This window comes from Zea mays, chromosome 5 (assembly GCF_902167145.1).
Source record: "Zea mays cultivar B73 chromosome 5, Zm-B73-REFERENCE-NAM-5.0, whole genome shotgun sequence".
In the NCBI taxonomy this organism is placed as follows: domain Eukaryota; kingdom Viridiplantae; phylum Streptophyta; class Magnoliopsida; order Poales; family Poaceae; genus Zea; species Zea mays.
Window position 1 is genome coordinate 16,529,062 of NC_050100.1, and position 7,312 is coordinate 16,536,373.

Sequence of the window (7,312 nt, forward strand, 5' to 3'; positions counted from 1 at the left end):
GGAGGTTATTATGCGTCCCATATGGTCCCGCTTCGGCCTTCGAAAGCCGAAGGTTGAAATCGATGAAGCCGCCGAAGCATGCCAGAAGGCCTTTGGTACTGTATGCTTCTTCATTGGTACAAGAGACTTGATTCAAGAACATATAGCATTCAGAGTATGGTCGCTTGTAGAGAACTGGGAAATGCCGAAGGAGACTGTCACCGAGTCTAGCAAAGGTGACTTGGTTCGACTGAAATATACATTCAGATATGAAGATAAATTTGATGAACCAAATGACGACTGGCTAAAATGTATCGAAGCTACAAGTGATGAACTGCTTGGGCCATATTCCAAAGCAGAAGATAATGCATTATCCACATCCTTCGGGGACCGGGGAAAAAAGAGATTGAACAGAGTTTTTGATGCCATTGGTTTTGTTTACCCCGACTACTGCTACCCGCTGCGAGGACGGGGAAAGAAGAGGAAAACTACTGCTTCGGCCACTCCAAATGAGCCTGCGCCGAAGAGCAAAAAGTTGAAAGCCCTTACCCACTGGCCACATTATATTGAACCGTCTGTGGTACCTAAGTTTGGCGGGGAGACTTCTTCAGCTGCTGAACCAAAAGAGCCCATTCCTCCTACGCAGAAGGCTGAAGAGCCAGCTACAATGCCGAAGGAAGCTTCGGTTGAACTAGCTAAGTCAAAGACTGAGGAAGATAAAGCTAAAAAGCCAAATATTGAAGAAACAAAAATGCTAGAAATTTTAAGCCCTTCATAAGAAGTAATAGTGCCGAAGGCACAAAAAAGTTTTGCCGCAACTCCTAAGAGGAGAAGGATGACAAAAGTAATAGATGTGCTAGAAACAGTAAAGACTTTGAACTCGACTCCTTCAAAGAAAATTGCCGAAGCCTCGAAGGCACAAACTAAAGTTGAAACAGAGCAGGCCGAAATTGAAGCTGCAGTAATCCAAGCCGGTACCAAAGCTAGGCCTTTGGAGCCCGCTGAGATAAAGCCTGCGGAAATTGAAGAAAAGGCAAAAGAAGAAAAAGCCACAGAGCAAATTTCGCCTGAAAATGTTGCTACTCCTGCTCCCAAAGCTTTGAAAGAGAGCATTGATTACATCATCCGCCATGCTTCGGGAAAGGTACTTTCTAAGGAAGAAGAACGAGAAGCTCAGCATTATACCCAAAAACTGAAATACCCGAAGGGGGCATTAGTGTTTAATGGCAACGGGGAAGAAGATTTTTTGTACTGTCTCCCGGATAACAAAGAGATATCCGTCAGCCGGGAGATAGGAAGAAGCTTCGGATTTCCGAAGCTAGAAGATGGCCTCTCAGTATTGTCAAAGGATGAATTGGCTGACAGTTTAGCATATAATAGCATAAAGGTATGAAAATCAATTTTGTATTTGATAACGAATTACTTCATTTGTTTATACTTAATTCTGTACTCCTCTTGCAGGGCTTGATCCTTAGCAATGCCCTCAGAGCACAGAAAAACATCGAAGATGAAGGGTGTACAATGGCTCTGAACAACCTTCGTTCAGAAGTGATTGAACTAAGGAACGAAGGCCTTGAAAAGGATAAAATATTAATTTCATTGGTAAACAAAATAAAAGAAGATGAAGCTAGTTCCAAAGCTCAAGCTGAGGCCCAAAAGAGTGAAATTGAATACCTTCGGAGACAATTAGCTGAGGCCAAAGAAAAATGCGCTGTTGCTGAAGCTAATCGAGATGCCAGCGAATATTGGAAAAAATATTTAGAAAAGACAGTTGCAGAGCTTCGCGCGTCCAAGGAAATATGTTTTGAAAAATCTGTGGGGTGCGTGAAAAAGATGAAGACTAGCTTCGCCAATGTGGGTGCCTATTCAAACGAAGACAACTTCATACGAGGCGACCCCGAGGGTGTTATCGAGTGGATCAGCGGAGAAGCCGAAGCTTTTGAGGAAATTTTAAGTGATCGTGGGGATGTCTGTGAGTTTTCTGGTGCGAGAGGAGTTTCAGCTATCTTGGAGAAGGTGGGTTGCAATCATGTTAAAACCTTGGCTCAGGCCGAAGCTGCCTTCTCCGCGGATGACACAAAGGATCCCTCGGCCGAAGCAAGTTTATTGGGCGGCAAATTTTTCAATGATATTTGGGAAAATGGCGGCCGAGAAATGGCTCATGAAATAATAAATAAGAGCAAAAAAGATATTCATGACTCTCGAGAAGCAGTGAAAAAAGCTGAAAAAGCTGTAGAACTCGAGAGACGGATATGTATCGTTTAATGGCTTTTAGCTTCGTTGTTTGTTTTCGTGGCTTCGAACTGATTGATTTTTTTCTATCGCAGCTGAATTACCTCCTCCACCGGAGCCGTTCGACCCCCTGGCCGATCCGGAGACAAAGAAAGTGTCGGCGTTTCGAGACCGGGGGGTCCCTGGGCCGATGAGTGAAATGTTGCCGCGTGCCCCAGCCTAGATGGGTCGGCGCGAGGCCGAGCGCGAAGGGGGGAGAAAGGTGGCCGGAGACAGGCGTGAGAGAGGTGAAAATCCCGCGGCCTTCGTGTTCGTCCCGCGCCCAGGTCGGGTGCGCTTGCAGTAGGGGGTTACAAGCGTCCACGCGGGAGAGGGAGCGAGCGGCCTCACGCGAGCGCCTGTCCCGTCCTCGTCCCCGCGCGGCCAACCCTCTGTAAGAGGGCCCTGGTCCTTCCTTTTATAGGTGTAAGGAGAGGATCTAGGTGTACAATGGGGGTGTAGCAGAGTGCTACGTGTCTAGCGGAGGAGAGCTAGCGCCCTAAGTACATGCCGTCGTGGCAGCCGTAGAGGTTTTGGCACCCGGTTCGTGTGGTGTCGTGGCCGTCGGAGGAGCGCTGGTGCCTGGCGGAAGGACAGCTGTCAGGGCTGTCGAGTCCTTGCTGACATCCTCTTGCTTCTGTAAGGGGGCTAAGAGCCGCCGTCGTCACAGAGCGCGCGGGGCGCCATCATTGCCTATGTGGCGGAGCGAGCCAGATGGGACACCGGTCTTGTTCCCCGTAGCGTGAGTCAGCTTGGGGTAGGGTAATGATGGCGCCTCCTGTTGACGTGGTCGGTCCGCGCCCTAGGTTGGGCGATGTGGAGGCTCCTCCGAGGTCGAGGTTGAGTCTGTCTTCCGTGGCCGTGGTCGAGTCCGAGCCCTGGGGTCGGGCGAAGCGGAGTTCGTCGTCTTCTGGGGCTGAGCCCGAGTCCGAACCCTGGGTCGGGCGGAGCGGAGTTCGTCGTCTTCCGGGGCTGAGCCCGAGCCCGAGCCCTGGGTCGGGCGGAGCGGAGTTCGCCGTCTTCCGGGGCTTAGCCCAAGTCCGAGCCCTAGGTCGGGCGGAGCGGAGTTTGCCGTCTTCTGGGGCTTAGCCCAAGTCCGAGCCTTGGGTCGGGCGCAGCGGAGTTCACCGTCTTCCAGGGCTTAGCCCAAGTCCGAGCCCTGGGTCGGGCGGAGCGGAGTTCGCCGTTTTCAGGGGCTTAGCCCGAGTCCGAGCCCTGGGTCGGGCGGAGCGGAGTTCGCCGTCTTCCGGGGCTTAGCCCAAGTCCGAGCCCTGGGTCGGGCGGAGCGGAGTTCACCGTCTTCAGGGGCTTAGCCCGAGTCCGAGCCCTGGGTCGGGCGGAGCGGAGTTCGCCGTCTTCCGGGGCTTAGCCCAAGTCCGAGCCCTGGGTCGGGCGGAGCGGAGCTTCCTATGGTGCCTGAGGTCGGGCTTGACTGCCTGTCAGCCTCACTCTGTCAAGTGGCACTGCAGTTGGTGCGGCGCAGGCGGCGCTGTCCTTCTGTCAGGTCGGTCAGTGGAGCGGCGAAGTGACTGCGGTCACTTCGGCTCTGTCGACTGAAGGGCGCGCGTCAGGATAAAGGTGTCAGGCCACCTTTGCATTAAATGCTCCTGCGATTTGGTCGGTCGGTGCGGCGATTTGGTCAGGGTTGCTTCTTGGCGAAGACAGGGCCTCGGGCAAGCCGGAAGTATGTTCGTCGCTGGAGGGGGGCCTCGGGCGAGACGGAGATCCTCCGGGGTCGGCTGCCCTTGCCCGAGGCTAGGCTCGGGCGAGGCGTGATCGAGTCCCTCGAATGGACCGACCCCTGACTTGTTCGCACCCATCAGGCCTTTGCAGCTTTGTGCTGATGGGGGTTACAGCTAAGAATTAGGAGCCTTGAGGGTACCCCTAATTATGGTCCCCGACAGTAGCCCCCGAGCCTCGAAGGGAGTGTTAAGACTCGCTTGGAGGCTTTTGTCGCACTTTTTTGCAAGGGGACCAGCCTTTCTCGGTTGCGTTTTGTTCTGGTGGGTGCGCGCGAGCGCACCCGCCGGGTGTAGCCTCCGAGGCCTCGGAGGAGTGGTTTGACTCCTCTGAGGTCTTAATGCCTCGCGCAATGCTTTGGCTGGTCTGGTCGTTCCCTCATGCGAGCTGGCCGTAGCCCGGGTGCACGGTCGGGTCCCAAATTCTCGGGCTGGTATGTTGACGCTGTCAACGGTTTGGCCGGAGCCGGGTTTGCGAGAGCAGCTCCCGAGCCTCTGCACAGGGCGAGAGGACGATCAGGGACAGACTCGACTTTTTTACATACGCCCCTGCGTCGCCTTTCCGCAAGGAGGAGGGGGGGGGGGGGGGGAAAGCGCCATGTTGCCCTCGGTGGGCGCCGAACATGGTGTCTCCGGTGACCTGCTGGCGGGTAATCCGAGCGTACGTCCGTGCCCCATTTGTTAGGGGTCGGCTAGAGGCCCAGAGGCGCGCCCAAAAGTACCTGCGGGTGATCTGCCGGACCCGGTCCCCTGTCGACGGGGTCCGAGGGCTCGATGCCTCCCTCTGATGGGATTCCATTACAAGATCGTTCCCGCTGGTCTCGGAAATGTCCTAGGGTACCTCAGGAGCGCAGCCCGAGCCTTGGTTATGTATCGAACGTACCCATGGTCATCCCTCGCCCTGCGTCTGAGGCGGCTGTGAACCCTTCGAGGGCCAGCCTTCGAACCCCTGATCAGTAGTGGGCGCGGAGCCCGAGTAGCTTGAGGCGGTCGTTGAACCCTTCCGAGGGGCCGGCCTTCGAACCTCTGACCAGTAGTGGGTGTGGAGCCCACGCGCTCTGAGGCGGCTGTTGAACCCCTCCGAGGGGCCAGCCTTCGAACCTCTGATCAGTAGGGAGGCTCGAAGCCTGGTTCCTTCACGAAGAAGGATCCTTTTCGGGGTATCCCCCTTTCCCGGTCCCTGTCGTAAGAGAGAGAAAGAGGAAAAGGAAAAGGATTCGAAATCGAATGACGTGGCGTACCTTTTTCGACGCAGTCATTATGGCGAAGGCGAAGCGCCGCTCGCTTCCCCTGCCAGAGGCGCCGCCTTTCCCGCCGCGGAGTTAATGCGACGGGGCATGCGGTTTGTGGGGTGGCCGTTGCGCGTGCCCGAGCCGTTCGAGGAATGGAACACGGGTGCGTCGTCTTCACGCTGTGAGAGAGGGTTCTCTCACTGCCCCTGGATAGGACGTAAGCCTGGCTGACGACGTGACCGTTGCTCCTGCCCGCCTGCCACCGCTATTACTGCCGGCCCATTTTTTGCCGCATTGACCGTTGCGCCAGGCTGGCGTTGCTGGATCGTGCGTAGGGTTGCCTCGAGTCGTGGTACTGGTGCCGCAGTCGAGGAGGTGTGGCAGTGGCGCGGGTGGCGGTGCAGTTGCTCGCACGCAGCATCCGGCGCGCCGGTTGCATGACGCGTGGGCCTGGGCCTCCATGCTGGGCGTGTTGGAAGTCGGAGAAGTGCGCCCACTTGGCGCGGTTGCATGCCACCTGCATGCCTGCCCGCCCTTCCGCCCGCTGGTCTGGGCGAAAGTGGAGGGCCGCTTGTAACCGCTGGGCGGTTGCATGCACCGCGCGCGGCGGTTTGGCTTCTTTTGCTCTGGGCCGACTTGCATGACGTGTGGGACCTAGCCCTCGCGCCGTAGGGGGAGGACCTTGGAGCGTGTTGGAGAAGACTCAGCCCGCGACAGCGGGGGACGCAAGTAGGGAGAGTCGCCTTTAAAAGGAGGGTGACCCCCTTGAAAGGCGACCATGTCTTCGTGCTCCCTTATGCATCGTGTCTTTCCACCTTCCGAGCCCTCGGATGGGGGATGCCCGCAGTCCTTCCGCCTTGTCGTTGGGGGAACGCAACTCCGTGGGAGTTGGTACCTTTCAGCCATCGTTCGGCTTCAAGGATTTTCATCATGCAGCCCGGTTGCACCCCTCCGCCGGCGGTCACCCAAGATGGTGACCTCCAGTTCGATGGTGGGGGAAAGCAAGCCGGGCTGCGGCCTCTGCCCCTCCCTCAGCCTCAAGGATTTTCATCACCAGGGCTGGGGAGGGGAGTGTGCCGAGTTGGGGTCGGCCCCTGCGTGGGCGGTGGCCCGCTCCTTCCCTCAGTGATCGGGGGGAAGGGCGGTTGCAGTCCTTGGCGCTGGCAGCTGCCGCGCGCCTGGCTCTCGGACCCGAGTGGCTTCGGAGCCGCTCTCGGTGCCGGCTCCCGCCACGACAGCTGGAAGAGGTTCTTCCGCCGACGAGATAGCCGGGGCCGCCTACGGACCGACCTCCAACTCTACGGCCTTCTGCCCGTCCTTGCATCACGAGTTTGGGCATGGGCGGGGGCCTCCTGGCAGCAACATCCACCCTGAGGTCATCGCTGCCGCTGTTCGGCCCCCCGGAGCAGAAGTCGTCGTCGTCGCCGCTGCTGGAGCGGGTGACGGCGCGCCGTTCGTCGGTCTTCTGTTGCTCCGCAGGCCCCCCCATCGAGTGGGGTTGTTCGTACCTGCGGAGGTGGAACCGGAGTTCTGTTTGTAATGACACCTTGAATGCTAGTATTTTTGTTCATTGTGGCTGTCGAGGCCTGAACATGTATGTATTTTTGGCACGAGGCCGTGTTTTTTCCTCATTTTCGAGCACTGAGACTCGCCTGTTGGTTGTCTGAACCACTTCACCAAGCGTGAGTCGCCCTGTGTAAAGGTGACGAGTGAGGTACCCGTATCCCGGAGGCGTAGGAGTCCCTCGGCTCGGTCAGCCTTGTTGTCCGAGGCTTCTCTTGCTTATTTAAAGGAACCCCTCGGCCGCTCTTCGATGAGCCAAGGCTAGGGGTAGCGGTGTCAGCACAAACAGAGGCAGAGTTGGCTCGAAAAGAAGACTTGGTCGGTCGGAGCCTGGCCGGGTCGTCCGTTAGCGGGACCGACACCGGAGTTGATCTTCCGAGGCCTCGGGCCAGGCTGATGTCTTCGGGGGACAGCTGGCCGAGGCCTCGAGGTGACCAGCCGAGCCGCCTGCTCGGGCCGGATTCTCGGAGAAGACCCTGGCGACGATGGCCCGAGCGTGGTGATGACGTCATCCTTTAGAGTGGAGAT